Source organism: Pristiophorus japonicus, chromosome 6, assembly GCF_044704955.1.
Source record: "Pristiophorus japonicus isolate sPriJap1 chromosome 6, sPriJap1.hap1, whole genome shotgun sequence".
Lineage (NCBI taxonomy): Eukaryota > Metazoa > Chordata > Chondrichthyes > Pristiophoridae > Pristiophorus > Pristiophorus japonicus.
Window position 1 is genome coordinate 128302977 of NC_091982.1, and position 20230 is coordinate 128323206.

The following is a 20230-nucleotide window of genomic DNA, read 5'->3' on the forward strand; positions in this document are numbered from 1 at the left end:
AGTGTCACATCACACAGCCTCTATATAACACCCAGTTTCACATCACTCAGCCTCTATATAATAACACCCAGCCTTACGTCACACAGCCTCTGTGCAACACCCAGTATCACATCACACAGCCTCTATATAATAACACCCAGTGTCACATCACACAGCCTCGAAATAATAACACCCAGTGTCACATCACGCAGCCTCTATATAATAACACCCAGTGTCACAGCACACAGCCTCTATATAATAACACCCAGCCTTACGTCACACAGCCTCTGTGCAACACGCAGTGTCACATCACACAGCCTCTATTTAACACTCAGTGTCACATCACACAGCCTCTATTTAACACTCAGTGTCACGTCACACGCCTCTATATAATAACACACAGTGTCACATCATGCAGCCTCTGTATTATAACACCAAGTGTCACAGCACACAGCCTCTATATAACACCCAGATTCACATTACACAGCCTCTATATAAAAGCCAGTGTCACATGACACATCCTCTATTATAACAACCAGTCACACAACACACAGCCGCAATATTATAACACCCAGTGTCACATCACACAGACCGCGAGACAATAACACGCAGTGTGACATCACACAGCCTCTATATAACACCCAGTGTCACATCTCACAGCCTCTATATAACACCAGTGTGACATCACACAGCCTCTATATTATAACACCCAGTGTCACATCACACAGCCTCTTTCTAATAACACCCATTGTCACATCACGCAGCCCCTATATAATAACACCCAGTGTCACATCACACAGCCTCTATATAACACCAGTTTCACATCACTCAGCCTCTATACAACACCAAGTGTCACATCACACAGCCTCTATATAATAACACCCAGCCTTACGTCACACAGCCTCTATTTAACACTCAGTGTCACATCACACAGCCTCTATATAATAACACCCAGTGTCACATCACACAGCCTCTGTGTAATAACACCCAGTGTCACATCATGCAGCCTCTATATTGTAACACCATTTGTCACATCACACAGCCTCTATATAATAACAACCAGTGTCACAGCACACAGCCTCTATATAATAACACCCAGCCTTACGTCACACAGCCTCTGTGTAACACGCAGTGTCACATCACACAGCCTCTATATAATAACACCCAGTGTCACATCACACAGCCTCTATATAATAACACCCAGTGTCACATCATGCAGCCTCTGTATTATAACACCCATTGTCACATCACGCAGCCTCTATATAATAACACCCAGTGTCACAGCACACAGCCTCTATATAATAACACCCAGTGTCACATCATGCAGCCTCTGTATTATAACACCCATTGTCACATCACGCAGCCTCTATATAATAACACCCAGTTTCACATCACACGGCCTCTATATAACAGCCAGTGTCACATCACCCAGCTTCTATATAACACCCAGAGTCACATCACACAGCCTCTATATAATAACACTCAGTGTCACATGACACATCCTCTGTATAACAACTAGTCACACAACACACAGCCGCAATATTATAACACCCAGTGTCACATCACACAGACCTCTATACAATAACACCCAGTGTGACATCACACAGCCTCTATATAACACCCAGTGTCACATCACAAAGCCTGTAAATACATCCCAGTGTCACATCATTAATCCTCAAAATAATAACACCCAGTGCCACAACACTCTCTCTAGAAACACCCAGTGTCACATCACACATCCTCTATATTATAACACCCATTGTCACATCACGCAGCCTCTTTCTAATAACACACAGTTTCACATCACACAGCCTCTATTTCACACCCAGTGTCACATCACACAGCCTCTATTTAAAACTCAGTGTCACATCACACAGCCTCTATATAATAATACGCAGTGTCACATCACACAGCCTCGATATAATACCCAGCGACACGACACACAGACTCTATATAACACCCACTGTCACGTCACACAGCCTCTAAAAACACCCAGTGTCACATCACACAGCGTCTATATAATAACACACAGTGTCACATCACACAGCCTCTATATAATAACACCCAGCGTCACTTCACACAGCCTCTATATAACACCCAGTTTCACATCACACAGCCTCTAAATAACACCCAGTGTCACATCACACAGCCTCGATATAATAACATCCAGCGACACGAGACACAGCTTCTATATAACACCCATTCTCACATCACGCAGCCTCTAGATAATAACAACCAGTGTCACATCGCACATCCTCTATATCACAACCAGTCATACATCACACAGCCCCAATATAATAACACCCAGCATCACCTCACACAGCCTCTATACAAAAACACCCAGTGTCACATCACACAGCCTCTATTTAACACCCAGTGTCACATCTCACAGCCACAAAATAACACCCAGTGTCACATCACACAGACTCGATATAAAACCCAGTGTCACATCACACAGCCTCTATATAACATCAAGTGTCACATCACACAGCCTCTATATAATTATACCAAGTGCCACATCACACAGCCTCTATACAGAGCACCCAGTGTCACATCACACAGCCTCTATATAACAACTAGTATCAAGTCAGACAGACTCTATGTAACACTCAGTGTCACATCTCACAGCTTCTATATAACACCCAGTTTCACATCACACAGCTTCTATATAACACCCAGTGTAACATCACACAGCCTGGAAATAACATGCAGTGTCACTTCACACAGCCTCTATATAACATTCAGTTTCACATCACACAGCCTCTATATAACATGCAGTGTCACATCATGCAGCCTCAATATAATAACACCCAGTCTCACGACACACAGCCTCTATTTAACACCTATTTTCACATCACACAGCCTCTATATAATAACACCCAGTGTCACATCACACAGCCTCGATTTAACACCCAGTGTCACATCACACAGCCTATGTTCAATAACACTCAGTGTCACATCACACAGCCTCTATATAATAACAACCAGTGCCACAGTACACAGCCTCTATATAACACCCAGCCTTACGTCACACAGCCTCTGTGTAACACGCAGTGTCACATCACACAGCCTCTATATAATAACACCCAGTGTCACATCACACAGCCTCTATATAATAACACCCAGTGTCACATCATGCAGCCTCTGTATTATAACACCCATTGTCACATCACGCAGCCTCTATATAATAACACCCAGTGTCACAGCACACAGCCTCGATATAACACCCAGTTTCACATCACACGGCCTCTATATAACAGCCAGTGTCACATCACCCAGCTTCTATATAACACCCAGAGTCACATCACACAGCCTCTATATAATAACACTCAGTGTCACATGACACATCCTCTGTATAACAACTAGTCACACAACACACAGCCGCAATATTATAACACCCAGTGTCACATCACACAGACCTCTATACAATAACACCCAGTGTGACATCACACAGCCTCTATATAACACCCAGTGTCACATCTCACAGCCTCTATATAACACCAGTGTCACATCACAAAGCCTGTAAATACATCCCAGTGTCACATCATTAATCCTCAAAATAATAACACCCAGTGCCACAACACTCTCTCTAGAAACACCCAGTGTCACATCACACATCCTCTATATTATAACACCCATTGTCACATCACGCAGCCTCTTTCTAATAACACACAGTTTCACATCACACAGCCTCTATTTCACACCCAGTGTCACATCACCCAGCCTCTATATAACACCCAGTGTCACATCACACATTCTCTATATAACACCCAGTGAGACATCACACAGCCTCTTTATAACACCCAGTGTCACATCACACAGCCTCTATATAACACCCAGTGTCACATCACACAGCCTCTATTTAAAACTCAGTGTCACATCACACAGCCTCTATATAATAATACGCAGTGTCACATCACACAGCCTCGATATAATACCCAGCGACACGACACACAGACTCTATATAACACCCACTGTCACGTCACACAGCCTCTAAAAACACCCAGTGTCACATCACACAGCGTCTATGTAATAACACACAGTGTCACATCACACAGCCTCTATATAATAACACCCAGCGTCACTTCACACAGCCTCTATATAACACCCAGTTTCACATCACACAGCCTCTAAATAACACCCAGTGTCACATCACACAGCCTCGATATAATAACATCCAGCGACACGAGACACAGCTTCTATATAACACCCATTCTCACATCACGCAGCCTCTAGATAATAACAACCAGTGTCACATCGCACATCCTCTATATCACAACCAGTCATACATCACACAGCCCCAATATAATAACACCCAGTATCACCTCACACAGCCTCTATACAAAAACACCCAGTGTCACATCACACAGCCTCTATTTAACACCCAGTGTCACATCTCACAGCCACAAAATAACACCCAGTGTCACATCACACAGACTCGATATAAAACCCAGTGTCACATCACACAGCCTCTATATAACATCAAGTGTCACATCACACAGCCTCTATATAATTATACCAAGTGCCACATCACACAGCCTCTATACAGAGCACCCAGTGTCACATCACACAGCCTCTATATAACACCTAGTATCAAGTCAGACAGACTCTATGTAACACTCAGTGTCACATCTCACAGCTTCTATATAACACCCAGTTTCACATCACACAGCTTCTATATAACACCCAGTGTAACATCACACAGCCTGGAAATAACATGCAGTGTCACTTCACACAGCCTCTATATAACATTCAGTTTCACATCACACAGCCTCTATATAACATGCAGTGTCACATCATGCAGCCTCAATATAATAACACCCAGTCTCACGACACACAGCCTCTATTTAACACCTATTTTCACATCACACAGCCTCTATATAATAACACCCAGTGTCACATCACACAGCCTCGATTTAACACCCAGTGTCACATCACACAGCCTATGTTCAATAACACTCAGTGTCACATCACACAGCCTCTATCGAACACCCAGTATCACGTCAGACAGACTCTATATAACACCCATTGTCACATTATACAGCCTCTATATAAAACCCAGTGTCACATCACACAGCCTCTGTACAATAACACCCAGTATCATATCAGACAGCCTCAATATAATAACATCCAGTTTCACATTACACAGCCTCTATATAATAACACACAGTGTCACACCACACAACCTCGAGATAATAACACCCAGCGTCACGTCACACAGCCTCTATATATCACCCAGTGCCACATCACATGTCCTCTATATAACACCCAGTGTCACATCACACAGCCTCTATATACCACCCAGTGTCACATCACACATGCTCAAAATAATAACACCCAGTGCCACAACATTCTCTCTAAGTAACAACCAGTGTCACATCACACAGCCTCTATATAATAACACCCAGTGTCACATCAGACTGCATCTGTCTAACAACAGCGAGTGTCACATCACACAACCTCTATGTAATAACACCCAGTGTCACATCACACAGCGTCTGTATAATAACACCCAGTGTCACATCACACAGCCTCTATATAACACGCAGTGTCACATCACACAGCCTCTATATAATACCCAGTTTCACATCACACAGCCTCTATATAACACCCAGTTTTACATCACTCAGCCTCGATATAACACCAAGTGTCACATCACACAGCCTCTATATAATAACAGCCAGCATCACGTCACACAGCCTCTATATAACACCCAGTGTCACATCACACAGCTTCTATATAATAACACCCAGCGTCATGTCACACATCTATGTAACATCCATTGTCACATCACGCAGCCTCAATATAATAACACCCAGTATCACATCACACAGCCTCGATATAATAACACCCAGTGTTACATCACATAGCCTCTATATACCACCCAGTGTCACATCACACATCCTGAAAATAATAACACCCAGTGCCACAACACTCTCTCTCTATAACACCCAGTGTCACATCACACAGCCTCTATATAACACCCAGTTTCACATCACTCAGCCTCTATATAATAACAACCAGTGTCACAGCACACAGCCTCTATATAGTAACACCCAGCCTTACGTCACACAGCCTCTGTGCAACACGCAGTGTCACATCACACAGCCTCTATAAAACATCCAGTGTCACATCTCACAGCCTCTATGTAACACTCAGTGTCACATCACACAGCCTCTATATAACACCCAGTGTCACATCACACAGCCTCGAAATAATAACACCCAGTGTCACATCACACAGCCTCTATATAATAACACCCAGCGTCACATCACACAGCCTCTGTGTAATAACACCCAGTGTCACATCATGCAGCCTCTATATTATAACACCCATTGTCACATCACGCAGCCTCTATATAATAACACCCAATGTCACAGCACACAGCCTCTATATAATAACACCCAGCCTTACGTCACACAGCCTCTGTGCAACACCCAGTATCACATCACACAGCCTCTATACAATAACACCCAGTGTCACATCACACAGCCTCTATAAAACATCCAGTGTCACATCTCACAGCCTCGATGTAACACTCAGTGTCACATCACACAACTTCGAAATAATAACACCCAGTGTCACATCACGCAGCCTCTATATAATAACACCCAGTGTCACAGCACACAGCCTCGATATAATAACACCCAGCCTTACGTCACACAGCCTCTGTGCAACACCCAGTATCACATCACACAGCCTCTATTTAACATTCAGTGTCACATCACACAGCCTCCATATAATAACACCCAGTGTCACGTCACACGCCTCTATATAATAACAGACAGTGTCACATCATGCAGCCTCTGTATTATAACACCCATTGTCACATCACGCAGCCCCTATATAATAACACCCAGTGTCACAGCACACAGCCTCTATATAACACCCAGTTTCACATCACACAGCCTCTATATAAAAGCCAGTGTCACATGACACATCCTCTATATAACAACCAGTCACACAACACACAGCCGCAATATTATAACACCCAGTGTCACATCACACAGACCGCGAGACAATAACACGCAGTGTGACATCACACAGCCTCTATATAACACCCAGTGTCACATCTCACAGCCTCTATATAACACCAGTGTGACATCACACAGCCTCAATATTATAACACCCAGTGTCACATCACACAGCCTCTTTCTAATAACACCCAGTGTGACATCATGCAGCCTCTGTATAATAACACCCAGTGTCACATCACACAGCCTCTATATAACACCAGTTTCACATCACTCAGCCTCGATACAACACCAAGTGTCACATCACACAGCCTCTATATAATAACACCCAGCCTTACGTCACACAGCCTCTATTTAACACTCAGTGTCACATCACACAGCCTCTATATAATAACACCCAGTGTCACATCACACAGCCTCTATATAATAACACCCAGCCTTACGTCACACAGCCTCTATTTAACACTCAGTGTCACATCACACAGCCTCTATATAATAACACCCAGTTTCACATCACACAGCCTCTATATAATAACACCCAGTGTCACATCACACAGCCTCTGTGTAATAACACCCAGTGTCACATCATGCAGCCTCTATATTGTAACACCATTTGTCACATCACACAGCCTCTAGAAATAACAACCAGTGTCACAGCACACAGCCTCTATATAACAGCCAGTGTCACATCACCCAGCTTCTATATAACACCCAGAGTCACATCACACAGCCTCTATATAATAACACTCAGTGTCACATGACACATCCTCTGTATAACAACTAGTCACACAACACACAGCCGCAATATTATAACACCCAGTGTCACATCACACAGACCTCTATACAATAACACCCAGTGTGACATCACACAGCCTCTATATAACACCCAGTGTCACATCTCACAGCCTCTATATAACACCAGTGCCACATCACAAAGCCTGTAAATACATCCCAGTGTCACATCATTAATCCTCAAAATAATAACACCCAGTGCCACAACACTCTCTCTAGAAACACCCAGTGTCACATCACACATCCTCTATATTATAACACCCATTGTCACATCACGCAGCCTCTTTCTAATAACACACAGTTTCACATCACACAGCCTCTATTTCACACCCAGTGTCACATCACCCAGCCTCTATATAACACCCAGTGTCACATCACACATTCTCTATATAACACCCAGTGAGACATCACACAGCCTCTTTATAACACCCAGTGTCACATCACACAGCCTCTATATAACACCCAGTGTCACATCACACAGCCTCTATTTAAAACTCAGTGTCACATCACACAGCCTCTATATAATAATACGCAGTGTCACATCACACAGCCTCGATATAATACCCAGCGACACGACACACAGACTCTATATAACACCCACTGTCACATCACACAGCCTCTAAAAACACCCAGTGTCACATCACACAGCGTCTATATAATAACACGCAGTGTCACATCACACAGCCTCTATATAATAACACCCAGCGTCACTTCACACAGCCTCTATATAACACCCAGTTTCACATCACACAGCCTCTAAATAACACCCAGTGTCACATCACACAGCCTCGATATAATAACATCCAGCGACACGAGACACAGCTTCTATATAACACCCATTCTCACATCACGCAGCCTCTAGATAATAACAACCAGTGTCACATCGCACATCCTCTATATCACAACCAGTCATACATCACACAGCCCCAATATAATAACACCCAGTATCACCTCACACAGCGTCTATACAAAAATACCCAGTGTCACATCACACAGCCTCTATTTAACACCCAGTGTCACATCTCACAGCCACAAAATAACACCCAGTGTCACATCACACAGACTCAATATAAAACCCAGTGTCACATCACACAGCCTCTATATAACATCAAGTGTCACATCACACAGCCTCTATATAATTATACCAAGTGCCACATCACACAGCCTCTATACAAAGCACCCAGTGTCACATCACACAGCCTCTATATAACACCTAGTATCAAGTCAGACAGACTCTATGTAACACCCAGTGTCACATCTCACAGCTTCTATATAACACCCAGTTTCACATCACACAGCTTCTATATAACACCCAGTGTAACATCACACAGCCTGGAAATAACATGCAGTGTCACTTCACACAGCCTCTATATAACATTCAGTTTCACATCACACAGCCTCTATAAAACATGCAGTGTCACATCATGCAGCCTCAATATAATAACACCCAGTCTCACGAAACACAGCCTCTATTTAACACCTATTTTCACATCACACAGCCTCTATATAATAACACCCAGTGTCACATCACACAGCCTCGATTTAACACCCAGTGTCACATCACACAGCCTATGTTCAATAACACTCAGTGTCACATCACACAGCCTCTATCGAACACCCAGTACCACGTCAGACAGACTCTATATAACACCCATTGTCACATTATACAGCCTCTATATAAAACCCAGTGTCACATCACACAGCCTCTGTACAATAACACCCAGTATCATATCAGACAGCCTCAATATAATAACATCCAGTTTCACATTACACAGCCTCTATATAATAACACACAGTGTCACACCACACAACCTCTAGATAATAATACCCAGCGTCACGTCACACAGCCTCTATATATCACCCAGTGCCACATCACATGTCCTCTATATAACACCCAGTGTCACATCATACAGCCCGTATATAACACCCAGTGTCATGTCACACAGCCTCCATATAACACCTAGTGTCACATCGCGCAGCCTCTATATGACACCAGTGTCACATCACACAGCCTCTATATCACACCCAGTGTCACATCACAGCCTCTATGTGACACCCAGTATCACATCACATAGCCTCTATATCACACCCAGTGTCACATTACACAGCCTCTATACAATAACACCAGGTGTCACATCACACGGCCTCCATATAACACACAGTGTCATATCATACAGGCTCTATACCATAACACCCAGTGTCACATCACACAGCCTCTGTATAACACCCAGTGTCACATCACACAGCCTCCATATCACACTCATTTTCATATCACACAGCCTCTATATAACACCCAGTGTCACATAACACAGCCTCTACACAATAACACCCAGTGTCATATCATCCAGCCTCTATATAATAACACCCAGTGCCATATCACACAGCCTCTACACAATAACACCCAATGACACCTCACAGAGCCTCAAAATAATACCCAATGTCATATCACACAGCCTCGATATAACACCCAGTGCCACATCACACAACCTCTATATAACACTCAGTGTCACATCACACAGCCTCTATATATTAACAGCCAGTGTCACATCACACAGCCTCTATACAGTAACACCCAGTGTCACATCACACAGCATCAGTATTACACACTGTGTCACATCACACAGCCTCTATTTAACACTCAGTGTCACATCACACAGCCTCTATATAATAACACCCAGTGCCACATCACACAGCCTCTATACAATAAAATCCAGTGTCACATCACACATACTCTATATAACACCCAGTGTCACATCACACAGCCTCTATACAATTATACCCAGTGTCACATCACAGAGCCTCAATACAAAAACACCCAGTGTCACATCAAACAGCCTCCATCCAATAACAGCTAGTGTCACATCACACAGCCTCTAGATAACAGGCATTATCAAGTCAGACAGACTCTATATAACGCCGAGGGTCACATCACACAGCCTCTATACAGTAACACCCAGTGTCACATCACACAGCCTCTATATAATAACAGCCAGTGTCATATCACACAGCCTCTAAATAGTAACACCCAGTGTCACATCACACATCCTCGATACAATAACACCCAGTGTCACCTCACACAGCTGCTATATAACACCCAATGTCACATCACACAGCCTCTATATAACACCCAGTGCCATATCACTCAGCCTCTCCACAATAACACCCAGTAACACCACACACAGCCTCGAAATTACACCCAGTGTCATATCACACAGCCTCTACACAATAACACCCAGTGTCACATAACACAGTCTATATATAACAGTGTCACATCACACAGCTCCTATATAATAACACCCAGTGTCACATCATACAGCCTCTATATAACACCCAGTGTCATGTCATACAGCCTCTATTTAACACTCAGTGTCACATCACACAGCCTCTATATATTAACACCCAGTGTCACATCACACATCCTCGATACAATAACACCCAGTGTGACCTCACACAGCTACTATATAACACCGAATGTCACATCACGCAGCCTCTATATAACACACAGTGTCATATCACACAGCCTCTATATAATAACACCCAGTGCCATATCACACAGCCTCTACACAATAACATCCAGTGACACCACACACAGCCTCGAAATTACAACCAGTGCCATATCACACAGCCTCGACACAAAAACATCCAGTGTCACATCATACAGCTTGTATATAACACCCAGTGTCACATCACACAGGCTCTATATCACACCCAGTGTCACATCACACAGCCTCTATATGACACCAAGTATCACATCACATAGCCTCTATATCACACCCAGTGTCACATCACACAGCCTCTATACAATAACACCCAGTGTCACATCACACAGCCTCTGTATAACACCCAGTGTCACATCACACAGCCTCCATATCACACTCATTTTCACATCACACAGCCTCTATATAACACCCAGTGTCACATCACACATCCTCCATATAATAAAACCAGTGAGATATCACACAGCCTCTCCACAATAACACCCAGTGTCACATCACACAGCCTCTATATAACACCCAGTGTCATGTCACACAGTCTCGAAATAACACCCAGTGTCACATCACACAGCCTCTATATAACACCCAGTGTCACCTCACACAGCCTCTATATTACACCCAGTGTCACATCACACATCCTCCATATAATAAAACCAGTGATATATCACACAGCCTCTCCACAATAACACCCAGTGTCACATCACACAGCCTCTATAAAATAACAACCAGTGTCACATCACACAGTCTCTATATAACACAGTGTCACATCACACAGCCTCTACACAATAACACCCAGTGTCACATCATACAGCCTCTATATAACACCCAGTGTCACATCGCACAGCCTCTATATAACACCCAGTGTCACATCACACAGCCTCTATATAACACCCAGTGTCACGTCACACAGCCTCGACACAATAACACCCAGTGACACCACACACAGCCGCGAAATTACACCCAGTGCCATATCACACAGCCTCGACACAATAACACCCAGTGTCACATCATACAGCCCGTATATAACACCCAGTGTCATGTCACACAGCCTCCATATAACACCTAGTGTCACATCGCGCAGCCTCTATATGACACCCAGTGTCACATCACACAGCCTCTATATCACACCCAGTGTCACATCACACAGCCTCTATACAATAACACCAGGTGTCACATCACACGGCCTCCATATAACACACAGTGTCATATCATACAGGCTCTATACAATAACACCCAGTGTCACATCACACAGCCTCTGTATAACACCCAGTGTCACATCACACAGCCTCCATATCACACTCATTTTCACATCACACAGCCTCTATATAACACCCAGTGTCACATAACACAGCCTCTATACAATAACACCCATTGTCATATCATCCAGCCTCTATATAATAACACACAGTGCCATATCACACAGCCTCTACACAATAACACCCAATGACACCTCACAGAGCCTCGAAATAATACGCAATGTCATATCACACAGCCTCGATATAACACCCAGTGTCACATCACACAGCCTCGAAATAACACCCAGTGTCACATCACACAGCCTCTATATAACACCCAGTGTCACATCACACATCCTCGATATAATAACACCCAGTGTCACCTCACTCAGCCTCTATATAACACCCAATGTCACATCACACAGCCTCTATATTACACCCAGTGTCACATCACACATCCTCGATACAATAACACCCAGTGTCACCTCACTCAGACTCTATATAACACCCAATGTCACATCACACATCCCCTATATAACACCCAGTGTCATATCACACATCCTCCATATAATAAAACCAGTGAGATATCACACAACCTCTGCACAATAACACGCTGTGTCACATCACACAGCCTCTATATAACACCCAGTGTCACATCACACAACCTCTATAAAATAACAACCAGTGTCACATCACACAGTCTCTATATTACACCCAGTGTCACATCACACAGCCTCTACACAATAACACCCAGTGTCACATCACACAGCCTCTATTTAATTCTCAATGTCACATCACACAGCCTCTATATTACACCCAGTGTCACATCGCACAGCCTCTATATAACACCCAGTGTCACATCACACAGCCTCTATATAACACCCAATGTCACGTCACACAGCCTCTGCACAATAACACCCAGTGACACCTCAAACAGCCTCGAAATAATACCCAATGTCATATCACACAGCATCGATATAACACCCAGTGTCACATCACACAGCCTCTACACAATAACACCCAGTGTCACATCACAGAGCCTCTATTTAATACTCAATGTCACATCACACAGCCCGTATATAATAACACCCAGTACACTTCATACAGCCTGTATAAAACACCCAGTGTCACATCACACAGCCTCTATATAACACCCAGTGTCACATCGCACGGCCTCTATATAACACCCAGTGTAACATCACACAGCCTATATATAATACCCAGTTACACATCACAGAGCCTCCATACAATAACACCCAGTGTCACCTCACACAGCCTTTATATGACACCCAATGTCACATCACACAGCCTCTATATAACACCCAGTGTCATATCACACATCCTCGATACAATAACACACAGTGTCATCTCACACAGCCTTTATATAACACCCAATGTCACATCACACAGCCTCTATATTACACCCAGTGTCACATCACACATCCTCGATACAATAACACCCAGTGTCACCTCACTCAGACTCTATATAACACCCAATGTCACATCACACATCCCCTATATAACACCCAGTGTCATATCACACATCCTCCATATAATAAAACCAGTGAGATATCACACAACCTCTGCACAATAACACGCTGTGTCACATCACACAGCCTCTATATAACACCCAGTGTCACATCACACAACCTCTATAAAATAACAACCAGTGTCACATCACACAGTCTCTATATTACACCCAGTGTCACATCACACAGCCTCTACACAATAACACCCAGTGTCACATCACACAGCCTCTATTTAATTCTCAATGTCACATCACACAGCCTCTATATTACACCCAGTGTCACATCGCACAGCCTCTATATAACACCCAGTGTCACATCACACAGCCTCTATATAACACCCAATGTCACGTCACACAGCCTCTGCACAATAACACCCAGTGACACCTCAAACAGCCTCGAAATAATACCCAATGTCATATCACACATCATCGATATAACACCCAGTGTCACATCACACAGCCTCTACACAATAACACCCAGTGTCACATCACAGAGCCTCTATTTAATACTCAATGTCACATCACACAGCCCGTATATAACACCCAGTACACTTCATACAGCCTGTATAAAACACCCAGTGTCACATCACACAGCCTCTATATAACACCCAGTGTCACATCGCACGGCCTCCATATAACACCCAGTGTAACATCACACAGCCTATATATAATACCCAGTTACACATCACAGAGCCTCCATACAATAACACCCAGTGTCACCTCACACAGCCTTTATATGACACCCAATGTCACATCACACAGCCTCTATATAACACCCAGTGTCATATCACACATCCTCGATACAATAACACACAGTGTCATCTCACACAGCCTTTATATAACACCCAATGTCACATCACACAGCCTCTATATAACACCCAGTGTCATATTACACAGCCTCTATATAATAACACCCAGTGCCATATCACACAGCCTCTACATAATAACACCCAGTGTCACCTCACACAGCCTCTATATAACACCCATTGTCATATCACACAGCCTCGATATAACACCCAGTGTCACATCACACAGCCTCGAAATAACACCCAGTGTCACATCACACAGCCTCTATATAACACCCAATGTCACATCACACAGCTCTATATTACATCCAGTGTCACATCACACATTCTCCATATAATAAAACCAGTGAGATATCACACAGCCTCTCCACAATAACATGCTGTGTCACATCACACAGCCTCTATATAACACCCAGTGTCACATCACACAGCCTCTATAAAATAACAACCAGTGTCACATCACACAGTCTCTATATTACACCCAGTGTCACATCACACAGCCTCTATTTAATACTCAATGTCACATCACACAGCCCGTATATAATAACACCCAGTGTCACATCATACAGCCTGTATATAACACCTAGTGTCACATCACACATCCTCGATACAATAACACCCAGTGTCATCTCACACAGCCTCTATATAACACCCAGTGTCACATCACATAGCCTCTATATAACACACAGTGTCACATCACACAACCTCTATACAATAACACACAGTGTCACATCACACAGCCTCTATATAATACCCAGTGTCACATCACACAGCCTCAAAGAATAACACCCAGTGTCACATCACACAGCCTCTATATAATAACATCCTGTGTCACATCACACAGCCTCTTTATAACACCCGGTGTCATATCAGAAAGCCTTTATATAACACCCAGTGTCACATCACACAGCCTCAATATAATACCCAGTGTCACATCACACAGCCTCTTTCTAATAACACCCAGTGTCATATCACACAATCTCTATATAATAACACCCAGTGTCACATCACACAGCCTCTATATAACATGCAGTGTCACATCACATAGCCTCCATATAACACCCAGTGTCACATCACACAGTCTCTTTCTAATAACACCCAGTGTCATATCACACAACCTCTATATAACACTCAGTGTCACACCACAGAGCCTCTATACAATAACACCCAGTATGATATCAAACAGCCTTTATATAATAACACACAGTGTCACATCACACAGCCTCTATGTAACACCCAGTGTCACATCACACAGCCTCTATGTAACACTAAGTGTCACATCATACAGCCTCTATATAATAACACCCAGTGTCACATCACACAGCCTCTATATAACACCCAGTGTCACATCATACAGCCTCTATATAAAACCCAGTGTCACATCACACAGCCTCTATATAACACCCAGTGTCACATCACACAGCCTCTATATAACACCCAGTGTCACATCATACAGCCTCTATATAACACCCAGTGTCACATCACACAGCCTCTAGATAACACCGACAGGTGGAAATTCCATCCTTTCCATTTTGAGGCGTTAATCCCCCGCGAGCGTGTCCTAGCCCATCAACCCCCACGACAGAGTGACCCGGCCCGTTTCCCCCCGCGGCATGATGAATCAGCCCATCTCCCCCCGCGACACGGTGACCCAGCCTGTCTCCCCCCCTGAGGATGACACACCTCCACTCCCCTTGCGAGCGTGAATCAGCCCGTCTCCCCTCACGACATGGCGATCCAGCCTGTCAACCCTGCGACACGGTGACCCAGCCCGTCTCCACCCGCGAGTGTGACCCAGCCCGTCTCTCCCCGCGACACGGTGACCGAGCCCGTCTCCCCCTGTTTACATTGTACATTAATGATTTAGACGAGGGGATTAAATGTAGTATCTCCAAATTTGCAAATAACACTAAGTTGGATGGCAGTGTGAGCTGCGAGGAGGATGCTATGAGGCTGCAGAGTGACTTGGATAGGTTCGGTGACTGGGCAAATGCATAGCAGATGAAGTATAATGTGGATAAATGTGAGGTTATCCACTTTGGTGGTAAAAACAGAGAGACAGACTATCATCTGAATGGTGACAGATTAGGAAAAGGGGAGGTGCAACGAGACCTGGGTGTCATGGTACATCAGTCATTGAAGGTTGGCATGCAGGTACAGCAGGCGGTTAAGAAAGCAAATGGCATGTTGGCCTTCATAGCGAGGGGATTTGAGTACAGGGGCAGGGAGGTGTTGCTACAGTTGTACAGGGCCTTGGTGAGGCCACACCTGGTGTATTGTGTACAGTTTTGGTCTCCTAACTTGAGGAAGGACATTTTTTCTATTGCGGGAGTGTAGCGAAGATTCACCAGACTGATTCCCGGGATGGCGGGACTGACCTATCAAGAAAGACTGGAACAACTGGGCTTGTATTCACTGGAGTTCAGAAGAATGAGAGGGGATCTCATAGAAACGTTTAAAATTTTGACGGGTTTAGACAGGTTCGATGCAGGAAGAATGTTCCCGATGTTGGGGAAGTCCAGAACCAGGGGTCATAGGCTAAGGATAAGGTGTAAGCCATTTGAGGAGAAACTTCTTCACCCAGAGAGTGGTGAACCTGTGGAATTCTCTACCACAGAAAGTAGTTGAGGCCAATTCACTAAATTTATTCAAAAAGGAATTAGATGTAGGCCTTACTACTAGGGGGATCAAGGGATACTGAAGTTGCATGTTCAGCCATGAACTCATTGAATGGTGGTGCAGGCTAGAAGTGCTGAATGGCCGACTCTTGCACCTATTTTCTATGTTTCTATGACACGGTGATTCAGCTCATCTCCCCCAGCGAGAGTGACCAACCCATCTCCCCCGCGAAACGGTGACCCAGCCCGTCTCCCTCCGCGAGTGTAACCCTGTCCGTCTCCCCCCGCGACATGATGATCCAGCCCGCCTCCCCCCACGAGGGTGACCCAGTCCGTCTCCTCCCGCGACACGGTGACGCAGCCCCTCTCTCCCTGTGCGGGTTAACCAGCCCGTCTCCCCCCGCGACCCGGTGATCCGGCCCGTCGCCCCCCGCCACACGGTGATCCAGCCCATACATCCCCGTGAGGGTGACCCAGCCCATCTCCCCCCACGAAATGCTGACCCGACCCGTCTCCCCCGCGACACGGTGACCCAGCCCATCTCCCCCCGCGAGGGTAACCCAGCCCATCTTTCCCCGCGAGGGTGACCCAGCCCATCTCCCCCAATGACACGGTGACCCAACCTGTCTCCCCCTGCGATATGATGACCCATCCCGTCTCCCCCCGCTTGGGTGACCCAGCCCGTCTGTCCCCCAGCAACACGGTGACCCAGCTCGTCTCCCCTCGCGAGGGTGACCCAGCCCGTCTCCTCCAGCGACACGGTGACACAGCCCATCTCGCCCCCCGACACGGTGACCCAGCCCGTCTGCCCCATGACACAGTGGCCCAGCCTGTCTCGCACCCCAGTAAAACGGTGACCGAGCCCATCGCCCCCAAAACACGGTGACCCAGCCCGTCTCCCCCCGAGACACGGTGACCCAGCCCGTCTCCCACTGCGACGGTGACCCAGCCAGTCTCCCCCCGCGACTCGGTGACCCAGCCAGTCTTACCCCGCGACACGGTGGCCCAGCCTGCCTCCCCCCGCGACACGATGACCCAGCCAGTCTCCGCCTGCGACATGATGACCCAGCGCAACTCCCCTCGCAAGGTTGACCCAGCCCATCTCCCCCGGCAAGGTTGACCCAGCCCGTCTCCCCTCGCGACACGGTGAGCAAGACCGTCTCCCCCAACTAGTGTGACCCAGCCCATCTCCCCCCACTTGGGTTACCCAGCCCGACTCCCCCGGCGACAGTGACCCAGCCCTTTTCCCCCCGCGAGGATGACCCAGCCTGTCTCCCCCCGCAACATGATGACCCAGCCCGTCTCCCCACGCGAGGGTGACCCAGCCCGTCTCCCCGTGCGAGGGTGAATCAGCCCATCTCCCCCCGCGACACGGTAACCCAGCCCGTCTCCCACAGCAAGGGTGACCCAGACCGTCTCCCCCCGCAACACGATGACTCAGCCTGTCTCCCCCCCGCGACACGGTGACTCAGCCAATCTCCCCCCGTGATACGGTGAGCAAGACCGTCTCCCCCCGCTAGTGTGATCCAGCCCGTCTCCCCCCGTGAGGGTGAACCAGCCCGTCTCCCCCCGCGAGGGTAACCCAACCCGTCTTCCCTCGCGACACGGTAAGACCCAGCCTGTCTCTCCCCGCGACATGGTGACCCAACCCGTCTCCCCCCGTGACACAGTGGCCCAGCCTGTCTCCCCATGCAACACCCTGATCCAGCCCGCCCACCAACGAGACCCAGCCCGTCTCCCTCCGCGACACGGTGACCCAGCCAATCTGCCCTCGCGACACAGTGAGCAAGACCGTCTCCCCCTGCTAGTGTGACCCAGCCCGTTTCCCCCCCGCGACACAATGACCCAGCCCGTCTCCCCCCCGCGACACGGTGGCGCAGCCCGTCTCCCCCCCGCGACACGGTGGCGCAGCCCGTCTCCCCCCCGCGACACGGTGACCCAGCCAGTCTCCCCCATGAGGGTGATCCAGCCCATCTCCCGCTTTGAGGGTGACCACACCCGTCTCCCCCCACGATGCAGTGACCCAGCCCGTCTCCCCCCGCGAGGGAAAAGCCAGCCCGTCTCCCCCTGCAAGGGTGACCCAGCCCGTCTCACCCTGCGACACGGTGACCCGGCCCGTCTCCCCCCGCGACACGATGACCCAGCCCGTCTCTCCCCGCGACACGATGAACTAGCCCATCTCCCCCACGACACGGTGACCCAGCCCGTCTCCCTCCGCGACACGGTAACCCAGCCTGTACACCCCCGCACCAATGACCCAGCCCGTCTCCCCCAGCGACACGGTGACCAAGCCTGTCGCACCCGCAGCACGGTGTCCCAGCCCATCTCCCCCCCGTGACACGCTGACCCAGCCCGTCTCCCCCCATGAGGGTGACCCAGCCGGTAACCCCTCGCGACTCGGTGACCCAGCCCGTCTGCCCCTGCAAGGGTGACCGATTCCTTCTCCCTAGACGAGAGTGAATCAGCCTGTCTCTCCCCACGACACAATGACCCAGCCCTTCTCCCCCCACGAGGTTGACCCAGCCCATCTTCCCCCGCGACACGGTGACGAAGCCCACCTCCCCCCGTGCGGGTGACCCAGCCGGTCTGCCCCACGCGAGGGTGACCACGCCCGTCTACTCGCGCGATGCAGCGACGTAGCCCGTCTCCCCCCGTTAGGGTGACTCAGCCCATCTCCCGCTATGAGGGTCACACAGCCCGTCTCCACCCGCGACACGGTGACCCAGCCCGTGCCCCCCCACGACACGGTGGCCTAGCCCGTGCCCCCCCACGACACGGTGGCGCAACCCGTCTCCCACCGCAAC